The sequence below is a fragment of the Podarcis pityusensis genome (genome assembly GCF_964106645.2).
Source record: "Podarcis pityusensis genome assembly, chromosome: 7".
Taxonomy (NCBI): Eukaryota; Metazoa; Chordata; class Lepidosauria; order Squamata; family Lacertidae; genus Podarcis; species Podarcis pityusensis.
The window spans coordinates 87,513,477-87,536,507 of record NC_138031.1 but is presented as its reverse complement, the minus strand read 5'-3'; the positions used below and the strand labels follow the sequence as shown (position 1 = coordinate 87,536,507).

Genomic DNA, 23,031 nt, shown 5'->3' with positions numbered 1-23,031 from the left:
GCGCGCGGGAGGGGGAGAGGAGCCCCCGAGGGGGCGGGCGAGGAGCGCGCGCGCGCGCGGCCCAAGGCGAAGCGGTGAGCAGGGGGCAGGAGCGGGCTGGACCTGGCGGCGCGGCCACTGCGACTCGTCCGCGCCGAGCAGAGACGGGGGGAGACCCGGGGGCCGAGGCGAGCGTCTCCGGCCGAGTTGACCCGGGCCTGGGGCTTCGGGGAGGCAGAGGGAAGCCCGCCATGGAAGCCCCCGAGACCAGGCCGGCAAGAGCGCGACCTGGAGGAAGAGCGGAGGACGGCGGCGAGGCGCAGCAGAGCGGCCAGCTGCCAGGGCGCTGCGCCTGAAGTCCGGTCCGGGTTTTGCCTCCAGCCCCGGAAAGCGGCGAGAGCGGCGGCGGCAGCAGCAGCAGCAGCAGCAAGAGCAAGCGGCCGCCCTTTGCAATGTGGTCGTCCGCCCGCGCCGGTGCTCGCCGAGCGAGGCTGTAGAGGTGGCTTGGCCGAGAAGCGGCTCCGGCCGAGAGCGAGCGAGCGAGCGAGCGATCGAGGGCTGCCTCCGCCCGCGGCCGCCCGCCTTGCGCCACTTGCCCGCCCCCCCGACCTGCTCTGCCTTGCATGCGTCGGGCTGGGCAGCCCCCCCGGCTGAGGCGCCAGGCGGACGCGGCTGGGCCACCTCGGGGCAGGTGCCGAGAAGACCCGCCACCTCACCGGGGCGGCGCGCGCTCCGGATCGGGACCTGTAATCCGGCGGGCGGGCGGGCGGGCGGCAGCGCGCGCGCAACGCGCACACCCGGACTGCCCGGAGCGGCGGCGGCGGCGGCGGCTGCTCCGCTTCCTCCTCTTTCCTGGCTCCCGCTGCTCCTGTTTCGGCTCCGGCTCGCTCGGCTTCGGGTAGGTGCAAGAGTCCAGGGCCCCCTCCTCCTCCTCTCTTTGGCTGCGCCCGCGAATGCGGGGCGGAGGCAGGAAAGTACCGCGGAAAAGTTTGCGGCGGGGAAATGCCGGCCTTTCCCGGCGGGGGCTGCCGGCGGGGCGGCGCAGGTCCTCTGGCCCCCGGCCCCCTTCGCCGTCGCCTCCCTCCCTCTCTCCCTGCCTGCCTGCCTTCCGGGGAGGTGTTGCCGCCGCCGCCGCGGCTCCTGCAGCAGCCGCCGCCACGCCGGTCTCAGATCAGTGGCTCCAGACAAAAAGCGAGCGGGGATTTCGGGTGGGGGCCGCGCGCGGGTCTCAGCAGCGCCGGCGGCACAGGAGGTGTGTGTGTCCCCCCCCCCGCCGTCGAAGCGGGCGGGCTCCCCCCCCCGCGAAGTCGGGTCCCCCCCCCCCCGCCCAAGCCAAGCCGGGGCAGAGACCTGAGCGCCTTCTTTCCGGACGAGGCCGCCGGCTGCGGGCTCTTTCGTCTCTCGTAAGTGGCGCCCCCTCGGCCGCTCCGCGGGGTCTCGGGTGCCGTTTCGGGGGGCGCGGGGAGCGCGCGCTGCGGAGCAAAGTTTTGTTGGCGAGCTTCAATCTCCCCCCCCGCCCGCCCGCCCGTCTCTCCGCATCCTTATCTGGAGGTGGAGAGATGCCAGGTTCTGGGGCGCAGGATTTATTGCGCGCCCGCCTTCCCTCCCGCCTCTCCGGTCCCTGCGCCCCCCCGCCCGCCCCCCGGGCCGCCTAATCGGTGCTTCGTTTCCCAGGTTACAGCCGCGGTGTCTGCAGCCAGCCAGGCGTTGGAGGCGGCGGCTGGGTCTGGCTGACCCTCCACGTCGCGCCGGCTCTCGCTCGGCGGATTAGCGCGGCGCCCGGCCCGCCCGGAGCGCCACTGCGGGGCTGTCAGCCGCCTCGACGCTGCCTTCCCCGCCAGGGGCCGCCGAGCCGGGGCGAGCCCGGGGGCGCTTCCTCGCCTGCTGGCCGTCGGGACGGGGCGGGGGGGGGGAGGCCGGGATTGCTGCCCCGCCACTGATCTGAGCCGAAGAACGTGGAGGCCGAGGGAAAGGCGAGGGAACCCCCTTCCTTTTCTAGTTATTTTTTTCCATGGGAAAGGGTTGCGTTTCAGCTTTACCCCCTGGCTCCGGACTACTTTGGGGCTGCAAAGCAGAGGAGCTCGCGACCCCCGGCGCTTCCCTGCACTTTGAGACTATTTTGCAAACTGGCAGAACCGCTTGCGTCGGTTCTTCTGCTTGCCTGTTGCCTTTCGCCCATGTGGCGGCGGCACTTCCCCCTTTCCAGTTTGTTTCCAGACTTTCTGGTCGTATGCCATTCCGCAGAGTTGTGTTTGTGTGTGCTGGTGCCTGCGAGGGACTCCTATGGGGCAAGCCGCGCCTTTCTGGCAAAGTGGCTTTCTCCTCCCCCAGGGTCAACCCTTTCCCAGTGCCTGATTGGGGGGGGGGCATCCCCTGCCTGGGCCTTTCCTGCCTGGGAGCCTCATCTGACACCCCTCCCCCAGCCCTTCTCTGGAGACTCCTTCCAAGATGGCACTGGGGGCCTGGTCATGAGACACAGAAATCTGTGTCACTGCCTGCCCAGGGGCAGCTTGGTGCTTCTCCTCAACCAGCGCAAGAGTCTGAAGTGAGTGAAGTTGGGGATGTCGAGAGCACTTTCACAACCCCTAAACTGACCGCCTCTTCACCTCCCAAGTCAGGGCCTTCTTGATGGGGGGAGGGGTCTTGACCCATTTTACCTGTGGTTTCACGAAATGTGATTTGGTTGTTTTTGTGTTCCACTGCTTACTGTGATGGATGGCAAATGCCAAATATGTGCCCAAGAAACCTCAGGGGTGGTAGACTACAACCTTCTTCCGTTGATGGACACTGCATTGGAAATCCAGAACCACTGAGCATCTTAAATGTAACCATGCTGCTGTTTAGAAGGCAGGAAGTAATAGTAGGTAGTCATGATTTGAGTGTGACAAATACTGTACACAAGCAAAGTGCCCCTTCATAACACGGGCAGAGCCCTGCCGGATACGGCCCCTGGCCCATCTAGTCTAGCATCCTGTTCTCTCAGGGGCCAAGTGGACGTTCATGGGAGGGCCACAAGCAGACCCTGAGTGCAGCTGTGCTCTCCCCCCTTGCAGTTCCCAGCAGCCAGTGCTCAGAGACATTCTGCCTCCAAGGGTGGAGGCAGAACACAACCATAATGACTGAGAGCCACTGATGGCCTTAGCCTCGGGATTTGTCTAATCCTCTTTTCAGAGCCCTCGAAATCATTAGCCACCACTACAGCATGTGATGGTTGGCTTTGGGGAGGGAACTTGGTGGGTGGGGAAAGGGCAGTAGATCTCTACATACTGTGCACACGGATACTTCTAGCAACCAGTGAGGACTAGGCCATTGGTGTCAGCAGTAGAGGACATGCTTTGACCTCATCGCTAGTGTCCCCCAGTGCAGCATCTTATATTCTCCCACAGAACTGAATGGCTTTATCCACTCTTACGAGAGTAAAGGAGACAATATTAGGGCATGTCCCCGGTGATCTCAACCTTTGGGAATCCATATTCATCTGCATTCACTCTGTTTCTTCATCACTTGGTGTGATGGAATTTTTGGGACAGACAATATGCCATCTTCAATCCTTGCCAGACATAGTGGTTTATCCAGTCACAGTCCCTTTAAGACTGCCCTGGAGATAACTTTCCCACTTTTTCTGGTTTATTTGGCTTCTTAATACATTTTTCCTTTGCTCAGGTGATCAGTTCTTTAAAGTGTGGCTCATACTATGGACCATAACCACCAACAAAATTGTACAGAAAGAGAGATTGTGATCAGAAGTCCAATGTGTTCAAGGCTCTGCTTTCTCAGACCACTCCAAAGATCTTTTACAAGTGATGGTTGGAGTTCCCAGGAATCAGCCTAATTGTGGGAGCAAAGAACTGTAAGATTCAGAATGTTTGGGAACCAGCTGTCAGTGATGGAGGGTCTGGGCCAGGGGTAGACAACCTAAGGCCTGTGGGCCGGATGCGGCCCAGTTGCCTTCTCAATCTGGCCTGCGGATGGTCCAGGAATCAGCGTGTTTTTACATGAGTAGAATGTGTACTTTTATTTAAAATGCATCTCTAGGTTATTTGTGGGGCATAGGAATTCGTTCATCCCCCCCCCCCCAATATAGTCCGGTCCACCACATGGTCTGAGGGACGGTGGACCAGCCCATGGCTGAAAAAGGTTGCTGACCCCTGGTCTGGGCTCTCCTTCGCCAAAGTGAATCTTCTTAGACACCTGTTGCTAAGAAAAGGCTACTATGATCAGATTTCTTTAAGGTGTTGTTCCTGCTCAGTCTTGTGGCATCAGGAAGAAGTCTGAAATGACCTGCTGCTGCAGCCTGGCCTTTAACAGGCATGAGATGAATTCTCTAGGCTTCTTGGTCTCAGTCAAGGTGACATTGCCACGACTCAGTGGCTGCCCTTTTAAACAAAGTAGAATAGCATGATATCATTTGTCTGGCTGGCCTGCAGATATCTAAGCTTGCCAGGTCTTGGGAGATTGGGGAGCGGTGGTGTCTTCTGCTGTAGTCTCTGGAATTTAGTAGTTCTGAAATGATTCTGTCAGAGATTTTAGGTAAGAGATCTGAGGGACACCAGTGTTCCGGCAGTCTCAGAGGTTTTGATAGACAAGCGTGATACTTGGTGGAGCAAAAAAGTAAATCCAGATGGACTTGCAGACAGGTGCCATAGCCCTGGTAACGGCATTACTGTTTGGAGCTGACCTGCCTTCCTACAGTGGTTGTGATGATGTCCCAGCAGAAACAATTACTTATATTATTTCTAAAATAGAAAATTTGTATGCAATATATTAGTTATGAAAGTTGTACGTGTGAATAAGTTATGGTATTTCCCTTCAACATATATTTATGGCAATATATGTTTGCTTGCTTGTACACACACAAAATATCATTTCCCACTACAAAGTGATTCATCTCTCAGTTAACTACAAATATGGAAGGAGAGCAGTTGGCTGTTGTTTCCTCAGTTTGCTTCTGCTTGAATACCTTTTGCTCCCAGAAACATGCCTCGTGGATGGTTTTGGGAGCAAAATATGGCTGAAAATAATTGTGTAAAGCCTGTGTAAAGTCACCCAAGCCAAGAAAATTGGAGTTGAAAGTGCAATTCCTGCTGTTCTTTCCTTTTGTGCTTTGAGAAGTCTTCAGACATTAGACACTTATTTTTTAATTTTTGCTTTGAACTATCAAAACCTACCAAACATGAAAGGGAATCATAAGAAATCATCTGCACCTGTTTATTGAATGGTGAACAACCTTCACCAGGACCACGGGAAGCAATCTCCCAGTAACCTTTCCCCTGTTAGAGGAAATAATTCTCTTCATAAAAATATAAATATGGGCCACATGTAGCCTCTTGCCCTTCACTACAAGTACTTTTAAAAGGGATATTTATTAAACGAGAATAATCAATAATAATAAAAGACTGCTGGTGTTCCATGAAAATTAAGAAACGTGAACAAATTTTGATCTCATGGGACATCAAATTTCTCTAGGATTAAATAAGATCTCATGACAATTTCAAGGGAACGATGCCCACCTTCCCCACACTTGATGTCATAAGTGATGGGGCAGGCAGAGACGCAGCTGCCAATGCACAATCGTGAGCCTTAAGGTGTGTTTCTTCTTGTGCATTGGCTAGGGAAAGGAGGTTTTGGCCCTACGTCCCACCAGCTGAGTGGGTGGGGGAGCCACAGCCTGCCCTTTTGCTCAGGGTTTTCCAAGTCAGCTGGCTGCTGTGTGGGTGTCAATCCTGTGGTGTCATAATGATGTGTGATTGACAGGCGGGGTCTGTCCTACTCGGCAGAGTTGGCTCAGAGTTGGTGGTACCAGATAAGGATCTGGCCTGTGGAGCCAAAAAGTTTTCCCACCTCTATTCTAGGAAGATTGATAGCTTAACTCAGTGGCCTATTATTCTGCAAGTAAAACTGCAGGGAAACCTGCCTATTATCCTTTTGTCAGGGAAAACTACGGCTGAACTCTACTCTCCATATATTTCAGGTTCTAGGCAATCTGCTTCTTCTGTACATTAAAGCTAGCACTGTACGTTATGAGAAAATGACAGTTCAAAGTACTGGATGAATGAAATCAATGTAGTAAATGGGAAGAATGATTTAAATGTAGCTTCTAGTTATGTGAATGAAAACTGCTCTTTGAATGAATGAACTTGTCTGGGAGTGTTGTTGATGTGCTGTAAATGCAAAGCACACATTACAAAATTGAAGTCTCTAAATGTGGATCGGTCAGATGGTAACGTTTTGTTTCCATTGAGCCAAAATACACATTTTATGATTGCAAATAGTACTGATAGCAAAAAGACCTTCACTAGACAGAATATTTTATGTGTGTGTTCCCCTTCCACCAATGAATTTAAAAAGAAGACACCCCTGCCTTGGTACTTGGAGATTACTGCTGCTTGGGTGGATTGTCAGTGAGCTTGTTTGGACATTAAGACAAACTATCATGATGGGAATGTGCCTCTGGCTTATGTGGGCACCCCCTCTCCCCCTTCCTCCTCCTCCTCCTCCTCCTCTTCCAGTGCAGCCATGAGAAGACTGGAAGTGTTTGCTTGTTTTTTCAATTAAGTGCAGTCTCCTTTACTTAAGAATTGAATTGCGGTTAAACTTCAACTATGATTCATTGAAACAAACGAGCTTCCATAACGAATGGTTTGAAGTTTGCTTGTTTTCAAATAAACCATGGTTAAGATTAACCATTGTTTGTCTAGGTACAGATAACATGACAAGGTGTGTCTGCCATTAAAATGGAAGCAAAGTCCCTGCTCTCCTCCTCACAGCTACACCAGAGGAGGAGGCGGGAGCGCACAAGTATGAGGATCACTGTGGCTCATTCCCATCATGATAAACCATGGTTTAACACAATGGCTGAACTCCATTTATATGTACCAGTTTATGAGCATAGGAAGTTATGTACTGGGTCAAACCAATTGTCTGTCTACTCCAGTGCTTCTCATCTAACTGGAAATGATTCCTAAGGCTTTGGACAGTAGGTTTTTTCCAGGCCCCCTGTCCTCTTCGCTGGCCATGTTGTGATTTCTGCATGCATAGCATGCGCTTTACCATTGAACTATGGCTCCCTCCCTTCATGCTAACATGCACTGCTAAGGTACACAACAACTTATTTGGAGTCCTGCTCTTGATGATCAACTTTCCCATGTTAGCCCTCTTCATGATGTCTGCAACAAGCATTGCGAATGTCCCTCATTGCACTGTGGCTTCTTTCCTGTGACAATGTTTTAGATTTCCCCCCAGAAAAATGCATCTGATTGCATACTGATGCCTAGCAGCTGAGATGTAATTCTTTGTTCATCCCCACCCCCTGAGCTTTGCGTGGCTCTGGTGGTGGCACCAGCTGTGTTTCTGACCTTGGGCTTCCCTAGCTGTCCCCCTCCCGTGTTTTTTTGCACACTCCAGCAGTTATGGGTGTCTGTGTATATGGGGGCACAGCTGTCTGTCTGCATAGCCTACATTATTATTGTTATGATTATTGAAAAAGAGATCAGCCCACTGTCCAGAGAGGAGAGTGAGCACAGCTGGGCAGGAAGTCGTGAAGAGGAGCAGCGAAGGAAAATGGGAGATAAACCTGGACAAAACAAAACGATGAACGATTGTGGCAGAGGAGGAGTGATGCAGTGTTGCGAAATGTGGAATTAGTGCTGAGGCCGTGGCGCTAGAGCGGTCGCTAAGCTAGCTTGGCACTCGGCACGATAAGCTTTGTTGATCCAGGTGCAATTGGGCCTGCATATGCTCATTCCAGAATTTGGCTAGCAAGAAACTGCTGCAGCCCGACAGTGACTGAAGCCCCAGGACTGGTCCAGCTGTAGCAGCAGCGGCTTGGCAAGCAGACTTGTGAAATTAGCAGGCTGAGGAGCATCGGGAGATGTTTGCTTCCAAGAATCTGCTTTCAGCCTTGGTCAACAGATATGGTTGTTTTGGCTATGGCAGGGGAACAGTGGTGGAAATACCAAAAGCATGGATGCCTTTTTTCTTTTTGTCATCTGTCCTGAATCAGAATAAGTTACCTTGTGTATCCTGGGAAAGCGGCTTTCTGTATTCTGAAGGACCCAAGGCTTATGCAGATGTTTTCAGGTTTGTGGTAATCTGTTCTGGATTGTTCTAGTTCACCCGAGGGTGGTCTTTGTAATGTATTTATTTTTTATTATTGTTGTGGTCCTAAAAATACTCAGTTACAGCAAACTTTAGTCACTAGTGAAAATCAGAATTCAGTGCAGTCCCTAGAGTCTTCAGTATGAAGATCTTTGGGCTCCAAATATTATATAAAATCCTGTAAAAATCTTTAAATATCAGGATTTTATCTCTAAGGCCATTCACCGGCCAAAGGCTTTGTCTTCTCCAGGGTGATCTTTTTCACCATGTTTGCTGAGAAGTAAGTCCCATTGGCGTTCACCTGAACTTGCTCCCTATTTTATTTAGGAATGCAGCCTTAGTGGGGCACTTAAGATACTGACACAAAGTGCTGGTTTGTGGTTCCTCCAAGCCACAGTATGGATGATGCCCTATACTATTTTTGTGGTGTAATAGACAAGAGGAACTGATGCCTTTTCATTTTGAAAGGATTTTCAGAGCTCCCTTGTTTGAAAATGGGGGGAGTTTGTGGAATATCTGAAAGTTGACTTGGAGAGATTTGGATTGTAGTTTGTAATATCTCCGTGTGTAAATTTTAGGATACTAGATTGCTTTCGCAAAATATTCTATATTTTAAAAGTCCACAGAAACTTTCAGCGTTTGAGATACGGGAAATGTTACTTGTAGGTTTAGCCATTTAGTCCTATTTCGTTGGGAAAATTGAAGTAGATTGTTAGGAAATGCAGATGACATCATAGTATCTCTAGGGATGTTTATAGGAGTCAGTTTTATTTAGACAGCATGATAGGCATGGAATTTTGGCTGTGGCAAAGTTAAGACTGGTGGTTCATATGGATGGTTTTTTTTGCAGTACTTCTTAAAGGGTGTGTCTTGTGATAATGATGTCTAATTAATGCATTTTATTTATTTATTGTTAAAATGGTATACTGCCCTTCATCTGAAGATCTCCAGGAGGTTTACCGTTTACAGCATAAAAATGCAATATAAAGACACAAACTACATAATACAAACAAGAAGAAAAACTAATAACCCCCCTCCCATAAACATGTTTAAAAGGATATAGGATGTCAATTTTTGTGATGTTTTGGCAAGGTGGGCTTGGGCAGGTGTGATACTATGTGTGTGGTTTGCCTTCTGGGGCTGCTGTGGTCAGTATGGTTGTGATGTGCCTGAGGTGTGAGGGTGTGTGTGTGTGCGTGTGTGGCACTGTATATTGGAACACACTTGTGAATGGGTGGAGGGATTGTATTCTCAATGATAAGTTCAGCCCACTCTCAAGCATCTTTCCTAACCATCACTGTCGCTACGGTTGGTAAAGAGGAGATGCCCTCCAGGGCTTGGGAGTAAAAACCCCATGTACCTGGCAGGTAGAGCTCCAGAGGACCATCAGCTCCACACCTGCAACTGAGCTCTGCTCCTCACCCAGTTAAGCCCACAAAAAGGCATTTAGCAGGGGCCTGTCTGCAAAAGGCACTCTTGGATGTGGTTCATGGTATGTTGCAGTGTTGTGGCATTGTAAAAAAAGATTTTACATTGACGAGTTACGTTGTCAGTTTCATTTGGCTACTTTTGTCTCCCAAACCGTTCAGTAGCCTGAGATTGATTCAGTTGCACTTTAGGGTTTTTAACCATGTGGGGAACCTCCATGAGTATAGGAGACCCCCTGCTGCACACAGCGGGCGGGGGGGATGTTTGTGTTTCCTTAATGCCCCTCATGCATTTACTTCATCACTAACTCTGACCAAAGAGTTATTACAGCATAGCTGAAAGCATGTGCAGTATTTCTGAGGTGGTAATGATGGGCAGCTCTCTTAAAAGCTGCCACGTTAGGGGGGAAATATTAGACTTAATCATTAGAATTTATGTTCTTTGCAGGAGAGGATACTGGAAAAGGCAGTATATCTTGCTTTGCTTCTAGCACCACATGTACATACTATTTCTGGTACTATAGGAAATTATTAGTTTGGGGATTATTTTGAAGTGAAATTTGCACAATAAATAAATTTGCTCTACAAATTCTGAAATTTGGTGTCACAGGAATGTCCTGTGAATGTCTGCAACCATATATAGGCAAGCTCTTGCTGTTCTGTGTATGTTCAAAAAGCGGGAGAAAGATTATTTTTGAGCTAAAGCATTCTCAGCTTTCACATGTGAACATAGACATTTGCAAAATTTCAGACAAGCTTTGTAAAATAAAAGAGTTGGGAACAATTTTGGGAGTCATTCCTAGGTAGCAGAAGCTTTCAGTGTGTAACAGGGATTGTAAAAAAAGAATTATGAGACTTGAAATCCACAGAACCTCAAAAAAGAAGGGATGTTGCTTTTCTGTCAATACGTTCAGCATACATGGACGGCTTTATTTGGTCTTCATGCATATTGCTTGTAAAATTGTTTCAGAGCCTTAGCAGGAGGCCAAAGAAAAACTGGTGATGTTACAGGAATCTCTGGGGAAATGTTTTTAGGTGTACAGTCATATTTCACAGGATGCTATGTAGGCCAGAAGGCCTGTCTTGCGTGCTGCTGCTGAATAGCCAGCACCTGACATGAACCGAAAGGGTGCTCCAGATTATTCAGTGACATGAAGGAGAATTCATGGGAGCACGCTTGGAGCCACTTTTAAGCTTGCAATGGGCAGCAGCCAGGCTGGAAGTGGTGTGAGAGCCATGATTCATTATTTGCTTAAAACCAAAGGTCATCACAAAGGTCATCACATGACTCATGCATTGGTTCTGATGTGGCTGACAACCAAGCAGGAACTGACTACATGCCAGAGTTCTCTGTGGCACCACAGGTGATTCTGGGGTACATTGTCAGCCTATGACCTCTGTACTCATTTGTCGGTGAGCTACCTTGCAAGGCTGGAGGGCTGGCCAGTGATGGCAAATCTTCATTTCCTTTCTCTGTGTGAAATTGTACATGCAGTCTGGCATTTACGCTCATCTCGCCATGCACAGTGTGCTTTCTCCTTCTGGCAGATATGACAAACTCCAGCAGTCTTCCTCATCTCCACGGTTGGGAGTGGGAAGAAGACGGGCGGTTGTTTGGTTTTTGCATTGCCAAAGTACTCTGGGTCCCTTGGCTGCCCAGCAAACATATTGGCACCCTTTCCAGGACTGAACATGCAAAAGTGCAGCAGAAGATGAGCAGCCAGGCAGGGACAAGGTCCTCTTGACCAGAATTCTTTGCTTGGCTGTCAGAAGTTTTGGACCCTTGCTGGTCATCACAGGACAGAACTAGTTGTTTGGCATCAAACCTGGGATTGGGAATTCTACGCTTGCTTCCAGCATTACAAGTGAAGGGCACTTTGGCTGTTTAGCCTTCATGCCACTGAGCTGCTCCTTCCTGGTTGGTTTTTGTCTGCAGCCTGGTCCTGAGATCAGATTTGCCAGTCAGGAAAAGCAGCAGGGGGAGGATTAAGCCCCCTTGCAGATGCCCCCTCCTTGTCCTCACTTTTTGCTTTGAGAACACAGGGAGGATGGTAAATCTTGTATTTGCCTGTCAACAGTGAGTTCACTTCTGTTCCAGTTTCTGTAGCCCTCCTTTCTATTCCACGTTGTAACAGAACTGTGTTTGAAAAATGCTAGCTGTCCTGGAATCCATACACAGCCGCTCCGTTTTCTATTAGTTTTGCAGGAAAATCTCGCGGTGCTGAACTGTCCAACTGCTTTTGAAACTTGAGAGTATTAAAAAAAGAAAGTAAGTTTGTGGTTCAGTGGTAGGAGTCCCTGCAGGGAAAGTGGTGAATCCCGCGTCTCTTGTGCTGTTGATTCATCTGGGTCTCTGCCATTATCTGCAAACAGCTCCAGTTTTTGTCCTTTCCCCATGGGCACCTCTGTCTTGCTGTTGCCTGACCAGCAAAAGGACCTTGGCATCATAGTGAATGGCTCCGTGAAAATGTAAGCATAGTGTAAAATAGTGTGCCAATCCAAAAGATTTTTTTGGGGGGTGGGGGGGTGGAATTCCATGCAATGAGTCGTTAGGAAGGGGACCAAGAATAAAGCTGCCAATATCATCATTCCTCCATGCACATCTATGGTGCAACATGGAACACTCTGCACGGTTCTAGTGGCCTCGCCTAACAAAAAAAGGCATTGCTGAGCTGGAAAGTGGGCAGAAAAGGAGCAAGCGAGATGATCGAGGGGCTGGAGCAACTCCCCTTTGAGGGAAGGTTACAATGCATGCAGCTTTTTGAATAAGAGGAGACGTGACAGAAATGTATAAAATTATGCATGTTGGGGAGAAAGTAAATAAAGTGAGCCTTTTCTCCTTTCACAGTGCTAGAATCCAGGCTCATCCAATAAAGTTTAATGTTGGAAGATTCTGGACCGTGAATAGGGAGGCATTTAAACTGTGGAAGTTGCTAGTGCAAGATGCAGTGATGGCCACCAGTTGGATGGCTTTCCAAGGGGATGAGACCAATTCATGAAGGATAAGGCCATGAATAGGCAACCTAAGGCCCGGGGACCGGATCCGGCCCAATCACCTTCTAAATCCGGCCCGTGGATGGTCCGGGAATCATCATGTTTTTACATGAGTAGAATGTGTGCTTTTATTTAAAATGCATCTCTGGGTTATTTGTGGGACATAGGAATTCGTTCATCTGGCCCCCCCACAAGGTCTGAGGGACAGTGGACCGGCCCCCTGCTGAAAAAGTTTGCTGACCCCTGGGTAGGGCCCTCAGTGGCTTCCTCCCCCCCAGCTTCAGCTTTGTGGGGAGCAGAGTGGAGAGTCACCCCTGGGCTGCGTGCACAAGGGAGTTGCCAAGGCAGCTTCCTTGCACCCGACCGGAGCTTCACTGCAGCTCTGCTCCCAGGTCAGGTCTGACCTGAGGGTGGAGTGGAGGACAGTTTAGATTTCAGCTCAGCATGCCTGTTACGCAAGCTCTTGCAAAGTTAGAAGATATGCATAATTTTGGTGCAGATTAATCAAGTTTCCCCCGTTAACCTTTTTTTAAAAAACAAAAAACCCAAACTTTGTAGGAAGATAAATGATCCTGGATATAACTTTGCTTTGGTGCAAACTCTGGTGCTTGAGAACCAAAAGTAATTTGCATCTTAAATTGCCTTTATTCAGGAGGACCTGCGGTCTCCTTCTTGACAGCCACACTTGGGACTTAAAGATTGCCCTGTGTTTTTGCTTTTTTGGCCTCTAGAATGGATTCTCTCCAGCTTTCTCCTACGATTGCTATTCAAATGCCTTCTGTGCTGAGAAGAATCTGAATTTCCTGTCAGCAGTAGGTTTCCACGCTTTGTCTGGCTGCCACTTCATCACATGCTTTAATCGCCACATCCAGGCTTACACTGAGTAAGCTGGAGCCAGCCTCCTCCTAACTCCCAGGCCAGCCACCTCCTTCGGAGGCTGCTGTGGTCAGTTGATCTCCTTTGTTCCTTGGCAGCTATAGTGACCTGGTCTGGTCTGCCTGCTTCCGCTCCTTTTCCTTTGCTAATGGACGGCTTGCTTTTACAAACCTTTGAATCAGAAGCAGTTCCAGGTTTGAGCGCGCGCGCGCACACACACACACACACACACGCGCGCAAAGACCACAATCTGCTCTGGAAATGCACCCCCCACAAAGCGCCCCCACCTCCAGGCAAGTTGTTCCTATTTCTATTCAGAACTGAGTTCAGGGGAAACTGATTGGCCTCATCCCTCCAGCCATTGGCTGCGCACTGTGCTCATCGGATGAGGACTGTGATGCCACAAATGCCACAAACTTCAGACAGTGTTATAGTTTTTGTCCAGTGGATTGGGATTTTTTTGAACAGTTTTTTAGCTGTATCAATGTTTTAAAAAACAACACCAACAACACCAAATAGCCTATCTGCAGTACTGAGGAGGAAGGGTGAGGAATTGGTCACCAGTCAATGTTGGAATTTGTGTTAGATATGGATCTATCTAAAACATAGCAGTGGTGGGAGTAAACCAGCCTTATCCCATGAGTGGAAAAACGTGGCTGAGTTTTCTTTTGATGTACGTATGTACACACACACACACCCTAAGTTCATTAATAGTTAAACTTTCAGCTCATAGCTTAAACTCACCAGACCACGAAAAGCCTCCATTAGTTACTCATGCTCTGCTGCTCAACTAGAATATAATGCTGAAGGCTTTCTCTCCCCCTGCCTCTGCTGCAACTTCTGAGGTGTTTTTTTGTGGGGGACTTAACTCCTGGAAAGTGGCTCAGATGGTTGGGTGCTTCTGGCGCTCTTCCCCTTTAGATCTGTCTTCACATTATTTCTCCCTGAAAAACGCAATTCTTTATTATGTGGGTGGAAAGTTAATATCTTTCTCAGCCAAATGAAACTCTTTCCTCTCACAGCTTCCAGGTTCTTTGCATCACAATGTTTTGTGTCCACACAAAAGCACAGTAGCACTACAGGTGTTATATGCTTGTAGGAATAGTGCACCGATGGGTGGATTCACAAATACAAGTATCATGACGGAAGAGTTGAAGCCCCCTCCACCCAACCCCCGCACTGCAAGGAATAAAAAAAAGTCTTTTGGTGGAGGTCGATATGTGACTTCATGTTATGACATCACTACGCTCTGTTCTTCCCTGCCAGCCAATCATCTGGAGTGGGAAACCATTTGATGTCATAATGTAAGGCCAATTTCATTAGGCGTTGCAGACAGAGAACTAGATCAGGGCCTACCATACAGTCACATCTAATTTGTCTCTGTTCTGTAAACCCTTTTTCATTTGGGGTGGATTTTGGAACCCTATAGGAATACAGCATGAACTGAAATCTCTGCATCATTCAAGCTTGTAAACATCTCCCTGTCAAGTAAAAATTTTTTCTCCCATCCTGAAAAGGAACATGCTACACAGCTTGGGAGAGAAATGATGCCCTCTTTCTTTTTATTTCTTTGATGTAACCAAAATAAATATGTGTGCGGTCATATATTCTGAAAAAGTGATGGGGAAACGGGACAATTGTATTTTAATAAAAACAACAACATGTGGGACATCACCTATAAACAGTAACAATAATATTTCAGAACCCTCCCCCCCCCCAGCTGTCCTTGATTGCCAGATCGAGAGGGCTGGGCGATAACAAGGATGGAGACATTCCATGGCAAAGCTGGGCATCATACTGTCTGATATGCCAGCCACATACCAACTTCACAAGCAAAATAATCCTGGTGATGATAGGATTCTGGGGTGAAGGAGCCACCACTTTCTAAGCTCTGCTGGGTGGAAGGATGGGGTGGGGAACATGGTTTCCGCTCCAAACCCTCCCATTGACACTAAAGGGGGATATAATTAAGTATACCAGCTCCAGGGCTGACAGAAGTTTGATTGTGGATTTCCCCCCCCCCTTTTCGAGGGGGGGGGATCTCCCCTGCTCCTCCTCGTTTCTGGCCCCAGTGCCCATGGAAAATCAACAGTGGCAGAACCTGCTGCTTTGTTGCTATTATACGAACATAAAAACGGCCTGCCTGTTTGATCACTCCAGAGGTTCCTGCTCTCCACCATATGCCCATGGGGAGCCTGCAAAGAGCGCCTGAGTGCAACACTTGTGATTCCCAGCGCCTGGTATTCAGAAGCAGACCACTTCTGACAGCCCATCAGTGAACAGGATCCAGTCAAAATGAAGGGCATGCTTAACTTTCTCATGCTTTGCACACAAGTTACATATACAAGTGTCCACTACATTGATTTCCCTTCCTTCAAGGAACTCACAGTGTCGCATATGGTTGTCTTCCACAAAGCCCTCTCAAGATGCGCTGAAATGAGTCATGTTTATTAATTTCAGTGGGTGTATTCTGAGCAGAATTAGCACAGCATCCCCCCCCCCATGGTTATTATCTCATTTTAGCCTTACAATAAGTTTATGAGGCAGGTTAGCGGAGAGTGTGTGGCTGGCCTAAGACCACCCTATTCGCTTCGGCATCCAATGCACTGAGACATGCAGAATTAACACCCAGTGTGGTGTAGTGGTTAAGAGCGGTGGACTCGTAACCTGGGGAACCGGGTTCGCGTCTCTGCTCCTCCTCCGCTGGGTGACCTTGGGCCAGTCACACTTCTCTGAAGTCTCTCAGTCTCACTCACCTTACAGAGTGTTTATTGTGGGGGAGGAAGGGAAAGGAGAATGTGAGCCGCTTTGAGACTCCTTCGGGTAGTGATAAAGCGAGATATCAAATCCAAACTCTTCTTCACCCACCCACCCCTTCCTCTCCAAGGTGGGGGTTCAAATGCGTGTTTTATATCACAAGCATAGGTTTAGAAAGGGGGGAAGCCACTAGAGGAGGCATATCCAGTCTGTTTCAGGGATTTAATCCGGCCTGCCGGTCGGTATAATCTGGGCCCTGTGGCAGTTTATTTTCTGGGGCAAAATCCTAAAGAAAGCTCAACAACTTTGGGGTAAAATCGAAAAAACAACTTCAATCCTAAAAAAAGGTCAACTTTGGTCGGTCTTCACACGTGTTCACTTCCTCAAATCTGGCCCTCTTTGACAATTTAGAGTGGGAAAACTGGGAATGGAGTACCTACTGAATGCCTTTTCTGTGTTGTGCCTCCTGGGGTTGAAGGCTAGGTGATCAGGAAGCAACACATACCAGTTCAGCTATTTTCACTTGTGTGCTCTGGGGAAGGGACATTCCCAGTCACTTGTCACCCTTTCCCCACACTCTGCCCCAACTGGTTCTCTGCAATGCTGAACTGGATTTTCCTGTTCCTGAGGGAAGAGGGCATTGAAATAGGCTGACCCACAGACAAAGATACGGGAATTTTACATTATTGAGGATATAGCACTTACAGGGGTTCACTTACAAAGATTAAAAAAGATTACAAAATAGCCTGGCAAAGACTTGGTGCCTTCCAAGAAGTGTGGAAAATGAAGAAATTTTGTGGTGTGTGTGTGTGTGTGTGTGTAGAATTAGTCTGAGCACATGGCAGCAGCATCCTTGCAATGGGAGAGACTTGCCACAAGGTATGCATTCATGTCTTTCATTCTCTTCCCCCACCTCCTGGTTCTTACAAACTTTTAAGATATCTGGGCTTGTCCACAAACAGCAGCCTCCTGCTAGTGCCTTATTGCTAAGGAATTTCCCATTGTTTTATCCCTCCTGCAAGTTTTTGTTCTAATAGATCAGGCTTTTCCAACTTTGTGTCCTCCAAATGTTTTCTGGGCTATGCTGAAAATGTGGTTTTGTGGTTAAGACTAGGTGAGTCAGAAGAGTTGCAGTTCTGTTGATAGTTTGTTTTGTTGGAGGTCTGGGGAGAAGTTGAGTTTTACATCTTGAACCGCAACAACAACAACAACAACAACAACAGGTTAAGAGAGCTTCCAGAAAGGGTTCGTACTGTTTCTGCCTATGCCTCAGCAGTGAATTCATCTTCCTGCTCTTTTTAAAAACACTTTCATTTTGAGAGTGGAACTTCATTTAAAAGCACAATAGTTGCCTTTTGCAACCGAAGAATTATCTTCTGAATGCTCCCCTTCCCCCACCTGATACTTGCTGGAAATGGCTCTTTTTCTCCCATGCATGTGGACAGTTGTTATGCAAATAAAAGGATTTTGAGGCCAGAAGCCTGGTGCCATGGCAAACACTAGCATTTCATGGAAATGTTTGGAGTAGCTGGTATTAACAGAGTTAGCTGGCTTGCGACAATGATCTGAAGAGAAACTTAACAGAGGATTGAGTTTGATCCACAGTGTGGAATTGTCATCTTTCAGGTTATTCCTTGGGGACCAATTTCCCTGTTATACAAGCCATTCCCTTGTTTAAAATGGCAATATGGGAATAGCTGCATAAGTGGGTACTCACATAAAAGTCACAGGTATACTGAGAATGGAATTTCAGCCAGAGTTTCTACTGTATTTGTTGTCAAAGGGCCTGTGCCTTTCACAGCTGCAGAACAGGCAGAAGTGAAACTGCCTTTTCCCAACGTGCAGATAGGGAAAGTCAAATCTCCTGAATTTGTGGCTGTCGTGGATGTTACAATGTCATAGTACCTCTGCCATGAAAGAGTGAACAAACATTGACTGATACATCACAACCAAATACCTGAAACCAGATCTTATCTGCAGCAGAACGGAGGGACGCTTCTGATTGCATGATTTTAAGAAAACTTGTTTGGAACATATTCTGTGGTACTTACACTGTAAGGAGGGGGCTATAAGTCACATGAGTCATCTCTATTTCTGAAACAACAACTTGAGAAGTCCTGGCTTGTTTGCTTGCAAAACGGATTTTCTGTGTCACATGGTTCATTAAGTCTCATTTCCACCTCATCCACCCCCCCCAAATATTTCACACAACCCCTTTAGCTCAGTTGAGCTACTTAATGAATCCAGAGAGCAATAAATAAATAAATAATAAAATCAGAAACAATCCATGTGAATCCATGGAAAAAGTTAAGCAAGCAAGCAAGCAAACAAACCCCAAGTCAATATTCTGAGTCTGGGTCCATCCACTTTTCCCATTGCTTAGTAGTTAGGAAGACTTGCTCCTGCAGTGGCATAGAACTCTCTGCATGAAGCTTCCAGCCTGGCAACTAGATTGACTGTTTGACAATATTTGATTGCATTTTATAATCGATGCCCCTTGACAGTATTTGACTGGTCAATTGACAGGCATGCCAACTCTATCGATATATAAACTTTTCCAACCAAGAGCATCTGCCTAGGCGTTCATAGGCAAGGCAGGGCTAAGTTGCTGTGGGTCTGATTTTCAGCAGTGCAAAGTCCCTAGCAGCCATTGCCATGTCACAACCCCTGCTAAGAGGCCACAACTAGTTTTTGACAACTTGGTCCTTTCCCTCTTGCTAGAGATGTGTCTACTGCCCTCCATGCCAGTTTGATGCTACAGTAAAAATTTTGTGAACTGCTGACTGTCTGTCTTCAACAAGTATGCAAGAAAGTTGGTTTTCTGTATTGCTGAGAATCGGTGGTTTGTTCTGCCTTTGAAGGGTTCCATATACAGTGAAAGCTTGCACATGTTTCACCAATATAAGTTTAAAACATGCCCTCACTTTGTGTCTCTGAAAATGGCAGTGCACTGCTCATTCCATCCCTCTGCTCATCCCGACCCTCAAGTTTGTAACCAGAATTCCCAGATTTTGCTGTTAGAGCAATTATGGGAATAGGGTGACTATTTTAAATGCTTCTAAGAACATTGAAGTAATTTCTGCTTGCAAAATAGGGACTTGGGATTGTTCATCAGGACTAGTCTGACACTTGGGATATAATTAGAAATGTAAAATTTCCAGAAATGTTGAAGAGTAAAAAAAATAAGGAAGTGTAGAAGTATAGACAGAGTATTATTCCAGTTTTTTAAAAATACATGGGCCACTATTTATGGGTGATACTGTACTAAGTCATATTCAGAGGTCCAATGATTTCAGCAGAATTTCTCTCTGTGTTGAATACTGGATCTCACCAAATCACTTTTAATTAAGGGGACGAAAAAAATTAAAGATGTGCTTACTTCCACATTGAAGTAAATTGGACTTCAAGTAGCAAGGGGCGTAGAGTTCAGCTCCTTTATGGCATGCATTGCAGCCCTATTGGAGAAGGATGTTGGGGTTCGTTTCAGGATCTAGTTGACTTTTCCAACCCAGAAAAATGGCCAGCCGATGGAAAAGCCCATAAATTTGAGTCATTTAAGGTCCCCAGCATCTTCTGACACATTAATTCTGTGACAGCGGCCAGCATCTGTCACAGTGCGGGTCTCTTGGGATTCAATAGGGATGCCTGCTGCACTGCCGCAGTGCTAATCTCTTAGCAGACAAGGGGTGAGTGTGTTTAGACAAGCTCAAGAGCTCCCTCCTTTCATTCCCCCAACAGATTCCCAAAGGAAATTAATGGGTGGAGCAAGGAATCCCTTTAAAATGGTTGTATAGTATTTTCATTTTTAAAAAAGCTGCCTTGGCGGTCCCTTAGGACGAAAACTGGAGTGTTCAATGGCTGACTGGCTGGCTCACTCTGACGTATTTGTTGAAGGTGGCAGTCCTGATTCTTTTTGCTGCACAGGTAAAGCACCTGTTGGAAATACTGGAAGTTCATCATGCTAATAATTAAGGAAGCAATCCTAACTGGGGCTGGGGTGATGTGGAATAGCAGATTTTCCACAGCAGCCCTATAATCTATTCCAGCATTTTAGGGGAGTGTGTGCGTATGTGTGTGTGTAGCACACCAATTCTAGGCAGTGTAATGCTCTTCTTTGGGGCTTTAGGTTAACTAGACTTTTCAGTGAGTGAAGGTCCACACCACCAGCGGAGCCCCTAGAGCAGGCATGGCCAAACTTGGCCCTCCAGCTGTTTTAGGACTACAATTCCCATCATCTCTGACCACTGGTCATGTTAGCTAGTGATGATGGGAGTTGTAGTCCCAAAACAGCTGGAGGGCCAAGTTTGGCCATTCCTGCCCTAGAGGGGACATTCCGCAGCATCCTATCCCTACACCACAGAGTAGGGGTTAGGATTGCTCTGCCCAGATGTCTGCTTCATAAATCCACAATTTGCATATCCATAACATTGCATATCTGGACGCGGGTGGCGCTGTGGGTTAAACCACAGAGCCTAGGACTTGCCGAGCAGAAGGTTGGCGGTTCGAATGCCCGTGGCGGGGTGACCTCCCGTTGCTCGGTCCTTGCTCCTGCCAACCTAGCATTTCGAAAGCACGTCAGAGGGCAAGTAGATAAATAGGTACCACTCCGGCGGGAAGGTAAACGGCGTTTCCATGCGCTGCTCTGGTTCACCAGAAGCGGCTTAGTCATGCTGGCCACATGACCCGGAAGCTGTCTACAGACAAAGGCCGGCTCCCTCGGCCAATAAAGCGAAATGGGTTTGTGTGCCTATGTGTAAACCAGAGTCAGTCATGACTGGACCTAATGGTCAGGGGTCCCTTTACCTTTAACACTGCATATCAGACAACTTGTGCTTCCCAAATTTGGTAGGCCTAGATACAGCAACTGTAAAGTATGATTTCATTTCTTTTGAGCAGACTTCTGATGGGATATTGGTAGACTTTTGTTTCCTGCTGAAGGTGGGTATATTGTTTACAGTTTAGATAGTCAACTTTAAATTATGCCTCTGGCCTGAATCTTTCCAGAGAGAAAGATCAGAACAAGCTTCAGAAAAGGAAAATTTCCCTGAGCAGTTGTTGAAGAATGAGGGCAGTAAAAATGGTGGATGCCTTTGGCTGGTTCTGCTAGGCAGTCACATGGTGCAATTTGTGGGCCATGGGTTTTAATCGGCCCGCCTTCCCTTACTGCTGTGCTGTCACAGGCTCCAACGACTGTATGACTGTCAGTCAGTGTTAATGTGGACTGGGTTGTGACATTTGCTATGGCCTTTCTGGAATGCTTGTGTTTAAACATCAAAACAGGATTCTCTGTGTGCCTGTTGGTGGTTGCATGACTGCCTCAGCCCATGAAAGCATGGCCAAAAGTCAACATTGGCTAATTAAAAGCCACAGCTGCCCCAAGCTGATGAGTTTATGCTCAAGGCTTCATGTGATCTGTGTGTCAAGCAGGGCTGCAAGCTCCCCTGGACCGAAGCAGTAGTGTGAATGGAGCTTGACAAAGCAACAAAAATTTGAACTCAAAAGTTTCATGAGTGTTTGCAGAATTGAAAAGGCAGACTTAGCTTAATTCCATTGAATCAGTAGTCTGTTGACTTAAGTTGCTAATAATTACATGGATTCTCCCAGATAGTGTGTTTAGCCAAAGGTGGATAACTTGTTAGTTTGGCTTCTCATCCTAACGGTAGGAAAGTACTTTTTTGTTCTTCTCTCAGTCATTGTTGCCTTTCACCTGTGGAGGTCCAAGTAGATTCCAGCTAAGGATCCGCTGCTTGTTCCTTGAATTGACACAGCAGGATTGAGAGGGTTGTGTTCCAGACTCCATCTATTACGCTGAATCCACACAGTATTGTAGAACTGGAATGGTGGGGTTTCTTTTAGGAGTGTGGTCATCCTGTCGCTGTTGTGCCTGTTCTTTTTGGAAACCTTTGACCTAGTAAATGTGGCTTCAGTGAATGACTGCAACTGCCGGCCATGGGTGTCATTGCTGTACTTTCTTCAGCTGTAATCTGATAACCAAAAGTATGCAAAGCATTCCGAATACAGGCTCACGGTTTGACTCCTCAGGAAAGGTTTTCTTCCCTATTGCTATTTATACAGTACTTGTTTCTCTCTCTGTTACAATTGCAAAATGAGTTGTGTCTTACATTAGTCTTGCCTTTTTAAAGTGCGCATTCAGTGACTTGGTGTGCAAATCAGGCAAAACATGTGCCCTGAAGCATTTTTTATGTCAGGCATTGCAACATTATAGAGCTGCACATTTAGAAAAAAAAACAGCAGCCAACTTTCACAGTGATCTCTAAACCAGGAGTGAAAAAATAGTGGTTTTGTAGCCAGTTGCATTTTTGTTTTTGTTTTTACTTTCACAAAAGCTGCTTTCTAGTTTTTCAAAGACCACAAATGACTAATGGGTTTATGCCTATGTGTAAAACAATGTGACAGACCAGTAACCTTTGTGAACTTATTTTGAAGGCACAAATAAAAAACTCAGAGGTGGAGCCTTGTGTGTTCAGAGGGCTCTGGAGTTTGCGTCCTGCTTGCAGGTTTCGCACAGGTTTTTGGCTGGCTGCTCTCAGAACAGGATGCGTCATTGGCCTGATCCAGCATATGTTCTTATGAGTTGCATCTCAGTATCCTGGTCAACTAGGACGATGGTAGTATGTAGAGTGAGTGGAAGTTCTGCAGATCAGCCAAGCAACACAAACATATTTGGACCCATTATACAGAAGAGGCATTCAGCATTGAGAAGTGTTTGGTTTTTACTGGATTTAAGTGTCGAGAATCATCAGTGCTATATTTTATAACTCCATCTGTTCCATTCTGCTCTCTTCATCCTCCTTCACATTTTGGCTATCTACAGACTCTGAATAGTTTGAAAGTCTGTTGGCTTCCATTGCCTTGTGTGCTAGTTGCTCTAACTCAGGGG

At 47.5% G+C, this 23,031-nt stretch overlaps 1 protein-coding gene across 5 annotated transcripts in view; it reads left to right on the top strand.

The window, feature by feature from the left end:
* The window catches only part of CXXC5 (CXXC finger protein 5), a 66,172-nt gene that overhangs the window by 610 nt on the left and 42,531 nt on the right, over positions 1-23,031 (top strand). For 3 of the 5 annotated variants that reach the window (XM_081015231.1, XM_081015232.1, XM_081015228.1), the window contains exon 1: positions 101-877. The exons of 1 other annotated variant lie outside the window; for it this stretch is intronic. The gene's annotated coding sequence lies outside the window, so the exon portion shown is untranslated. Of the gene's footprint in view, positions 1-100; positions 878-1,333; positions 1,383-23,031 lie in introns of those variants that run through there. One more of the 5 variants, XM_081015229.1, reaches the window with a different exon arrangement.